The sequence below is a fragment of the Lipophrys pholis genome (assembly GCF_963383615.2).
Source record: "Lipophrys pholis genome assembly, chromosome: 4".
Classification (NCBI taxonomy): Eukaryota; Metazoa; Chordata; class Actinopteri; order Blenniiformes; family Blenniidae; genus Lipophrys; species Lipophrys pholis.
The window spans coordinates 22312920-22318544 of NC_137637.1; positions in this window are offsets into that span (position 1 = coordinate 22312920).

The following is a 5625-nucleotide window of genomic DNA, read 5'->3' on the forward strand; positions in this document are numbered from 1 at the left end:
CTGACATGCATAGTGGACTTTACTCGGGTTATCTGGAATACAACTGCATGACAGCATGAAGTATAAAACGCCTCTGGGGTATTTATGCAAATGTATTCTTCTGTCTTATTCAGAAACTCAATACGTGTGTTTGCTGCAATTGTCTTTTTGTGCAAAAACCCCACAAGCCTTCAAACATAATACGGGCCACGACTGGTAGAGATACCTTACTAAAGAGTTTAACCCCACACAACAACCTGAATATCCTCTGGGGCAAAATGTTTCGATATCGGTCAATGTCTTCACGCTATTTATTCTAATACAGCTTTCTATTTGTGATGTGCATTATTCAGTATGTAGTTTTAATAAATGAACACATCTAAAAAAGGTGTTCATCTGCACTTAAATGATTTTTTTACTGTCTCTTGAACTTTCAAGAACAAACTGAATTTGCCGTCTAACAGATTTTTCTACTTTTTTTCTTTATGCATTTTCTTCGGTCTGGCATCTGTCAGAGTGCACTCAATCATTTCAACATGCCCCTGCTGTGATTATCCTGCAGATGCAGTTCTCCTCTTAGCAAGAGAGCAAGTAAAAAAGAACAGCTATTCTCCCAACAGGCATGGAAATGTCACGCTCAAAAGTGTGATGCAGTCAGCTTTTTAGTCTGACTACAAGCCACTGAAATTCTATTTAAAAACTCAGACGGCTAATTCACTACCTAATGATAGCAAAATCAAACCGAGTAGTAGATTACAAGGCTGTATATATAGGGTATTGCACTAAATAAACAAACATAAAAACCCTCTTATTATTTCATAAAGTGTTACTAAGCTACAAATTGTATAGAGAACCAAGGTAACACCTAAATTAAGAAGCAGTTTACCTTTGTCAGTATTTTTAAATCCGTACCACTGGAAGTGCATGTTCATTAAAAAGTCTCATTGGTTTCATAACTCGGCAAAAACAAGCTTGAAAAGACAAATATAAAAGAAGGTGGTTTTCAGCCAGGCATCAAAGTAGAGTTCTTATTTATGTATTTCAGTGTCAAGTCTAGTCTTTATTTATTTAGTTTCAAAACCCTCTGAATGATGCTGGAAGGAGCCAAATTAGATGACAGCCAGGTTCTTTCAAGTTTATTTTTAATTGACTTTATTTTGTGTAAGTACGGTCAATCCATCCAGCAACTGAAAAGAAATATGTTAAAAATATAACTGAACTGAACTGGTTGATAGATAAACTTACTCCAATTGACTTATTAACTAATGGCTACATATTGGAGAGAGAGAGAGAGAGAGAGAGAGAGAGAGAGAGAGAGAGAGAGAGAGAGAGAGAGAGAGAGAGAGAGAGAGAGAGAGAGAGAGAGAGAGAGAGAGAGAGAGAGAGAGAGAGAGAATTTCTTCACATTTTGATTCATTTCTGCTCGTCAGTACTTCTCACTCTGTCAAGTGAGGCGACTCATGCTTCAGTGAGTCGATTGCCTTTACTCAGCAGAATACTTCATCATTTTCTATTTTACTTGAGGAAAGGGATAATACTATCAAAACTCTTATGCTGGAAACATTTGCTTCATCTGCATCACATAAATTAAATTATATTTGAAACTGAAATAAAGGACGTTCATGTAACCACAGTTCAATAAGAGCGAAGAGAAAAACACCCCCAGTCATACGTGGGCCCTCATCACCATCAGATTAGATGTTGGGGAAGACTTGGACGTGTGACACAAGCTTAAAACTAATACTTGCCCTTTTCATTTAATCAGGAAACTCTCGAAACCAGAAAGTACATTTTAGTTCCTGCCCCTTGTTTTTCTTTTTTAAGCTGAGGTCATCATTCCTATCAGCTGAAGGAACATAAGGTCACTGTTGCACTTGGACACAAGGCATCAACGTCTCAATAAAGCTCAACACAGCAAGGAAGGAAGGCAGTCAACCAATTATTAGGGACGTTTTGACATCATATAGTCATCAATGGTTTGAGGATTTGTTTATTTCAGGCTCAACTTCAGATTAATCACTATAATTATAATATACCTGCAATCATTTCTTCTTGTGAAGACATGGCACTTTTACACAACCAGAATAGCCACAGCTGTTGAATGATTTATGAAAATCAATGATGGGTTGTAAACAGGAGCGTAAATAAACATTTTTATTTGGAGTTTGCTTTACATACCACGAGACACAGATTTACAGTTTCTCTTATAATAATGAATGAGCATTTTATGTTGCTCTTGGGTGCATTGGTTGGCACACTTGCCTCATATTGAGGTTCCCAGCTCCAGTTAGAATAACACTTGTGGGTCTTTCTGTGTGGAGTTTGCACATTTTCCAAAGATCAGCATCATACAGTGATTAAACCTGCCAAATCATCTGTGTAGGGCGAGGACTCTGTACTGAGAAGGTCCTTGGTCCGAGTCCGGTTTGGATTCGTTTGCGTCTGTGTGTGCACGTTAACATCTGGGTACTTTGAATTTCTTTCCACTCAAGAATGCTTGTAGATGTGAATATGAGTGTGTTTCTTGGTTTTCCCTGTGACGGACTGCTGAAGTGTCCAAGCTGTCCCCTACCTTCTCTTAATCAGCTGGGATCGACTCCATGGCCCCTGGCTGGATAAAGTAGTACGAGAGGTGGATAGATGATGTTGATCTTGAAAGAATTCCTTTGTCATCATTTGCTTTCCTTTCAAATCCACAAGTGAATTCCAAAAAGTCCTCTTTCAACAGCAGACGAGTGTCAGACATCCTGGAAATGACCAATTTTTTTTGCAGCGACGACATCTGGCTAAAAATGCTTGAAATACAATATATTGTAAGCACAGCTAAAGGACATCATAGTCAAACTGTTGTTTCCAAGCTCAGGGAAATTCTTTCAAGCCAAAGTGTTTGTTTAGTCTTGTGTATCTCCATCATCTTTCTGAATCCTTAAACGTTGTCTGTCTTCGCTACGCTCTGGCACTGTTCTCCAAAGCTGCGAATCACGAGTGGGTTTTACCATCTCATAATGTGGGCACATTGACGTCTATTGAGACCATAACTGAGGGAAATAAACTTTAATAACATGCTTTCCTAAGCTTTAGCGACTATTGGTTATATTTCAACAAATTCTAGCTCTTCATATTCAGATTTCTATCTAATCTGTATTTGACAAGTGAAACTTATACAATAATCCTGCTGAAATCATTAAGTTTCCATTTATTCCTTTGGGTTTTTTTTGTTTTTCCATCCGAGCAGCCGAAGGAAAAGTCACAAGTTATGATGTTGGGTTTTAAGAACAAAGTGAAGGATCAACATAAGAGCACCAACAAACTTAATATACAAGACATGCAGATGTGTTGACCACTTTTTGTTGCGTGAAGCATCAACTCCACTAGACTTCTGTAGTTGGGCCGTGGCATCTGGCATCAAGATGTTAGTAACAAACAGTCCCGTAACTTGCTCAAATGGGGCCTGGATGAATCGTGCTTGTTTGTCCAGCACAGTCAACATCGCAAAACCCATTTTTCTCTAAACATTCCTGAACTGTTCATTCTGTGGCAGAGCGTATGTTCCAGCTGCTAAAAAAGGCCAGTGCCAGTAATTATGGTTTCCATGAAAGACTGTTCATGGTCTGCAACAACGCTCAGGCTGGTGGCACATGTCAAATTAACATGGACAGAAAGATCAAAAGGTTTTTCCAGCAAAATAATACCGAAACCTTAACTTGACAGCTAATTCACATCGGCTCCTGCAAAAGTACATTCTGGTACTGTATTTGTCCTCTACGTACGCAATGCGCATGCAGCCATTCCATTACAACAGGTGAACTGCTCCCATTGTTCAGTGTTCAGGTCTGATGCTCAGGTGCACAAGGTTATTTGACACAATCTCTTCTGGTAAATCCGCCTGTCGGAGGTTTTTAATGTAGCAGATTGATGTTGGTCTGTATGAATGGCTTGCAGTTGATGTAAGACATGAAAAGGCCAGAAATCCAGGAGAACTAGCAGTATTATTAAAAATAAATAAATAAAAATCACATCCGTCAGAGCTTTATGTTACATCGAGTCAAGATTAGTGTCTGACAAGAAAGTTCTTTGACCTCTACAGACTTTTGTTTTATTTTGGTTTTTTTTGGCTTTGAGCACCATTAAAGTAGGTGTATTCCATAACCTATTCTACTTCGGACTTACGTGTACCCGGACTGCTCTCACCATGGATTGTATTTCTGCTCTTTTGCCCTGATTTAGTATAAAGGATTTATTTCAATCCGACTGAGCCACATTGGGCTCCTGTAACACAGTGGAAAATGGCCTGTTGGGTGGCAAAAATACGGTTAAAAAAAAACATGTCATTTCTTGCAATCAAAAAACAGCTGTTTACTCACCAAGTAGAGTGTGCTTCCTTTTTTCTGGTTCAAGTCAACATGTGATCAGTCAGAGCGGTACTCCGCAGAAGCTGATTAACGTGTGGGCGGCTGCGACTCGGCAGATAGAGCGGTCATCTCTCAATCGGAAGGTTGCAGATTTGATTCTCCACCTGTCCACATGTCTACGTGTCCTTGAGCGAGCCTTGCATGGCAGTCGCCTCCATTAGTGTGTGAATGGGTGACTGTGATCAACAGTGTGAAGTGCTTTGGGAATGCTCAAGTAGTGGAAAAACACTATATAAGTGAAATCCATTTACCATATAAGGTGAGGAAGTCCACAGAAAAAAGCACAGACAGACTGTCTTTACAGAAACTATGATTTTATAAAGGGATGGAAAATATAATACATGTCAAAAATCTTAGTCATGGACTTCACATTGTGTTCCATTTGTAATAAAGATGATTTTGTTTCCAATTTTCGTGCTTTCCTACCAAATTTGTAAACCATGGATGACTTCTTTCTATTAGTTGTCATCAACTTTGAAATTAAGGAGAGTTAAGACCAACAAAGCACAGAATCCTTAGGATTTATGTGCCTATTCTGCATTTTTAATCATATTGATCTCTTAGAATGACATTCATTTTAACGTAAGATGTGTGGAGGGGTCTGAAACTTACACAAGGTTGCCTTGGGCCATTTGGCAAATGAGTGACTGTAATGCAGATTGAGATCAGAGTGAGATGCCCCACAATTACTGCAGATTTATGAGTCTTAAAACCTGCCTCATTGTGTGGATTAGATGATGAACACCCTCTTCATCATCACCACTGAGACGCAGGCAAATATTGTGTCTCTGCACTGGGTCCAGTCTCTAGATCTCCCCCAAGCAACGAGCAAGTGACAGTACTGTTCGCTGCAAAAATAGAAATCACAACCTCTCCAACTCGAGGCCGTGCCAAGTGTGCCGACAACAATTGTAAAAGAAAAAGCGGCATTCAATCAGAGTTGGAGAGGGCTATAAAATACTTATTCTCCACATTCTCAAGAGACGAGTGCTGTCTGTAACTGTGTCTTTGCTGTCTCGCCTCCCAGACTAAGCAAAGTCAGAAGCAGCATATGTCTGAGTCCAGGCTCCAGGCAGGCTCTGTTTTCAATCAAGCTCGGCTCCCAAACGTGTTCCTGCTAACTCTCCCATGCACATGCACATAAACAGCACCTTCTATTCTTCAGTGTTTACACTTCTGCTCGCCTTGACGTAGGATTTAAAAAAAAAAAAAAAAAAAAAAAAGACAGTCTATT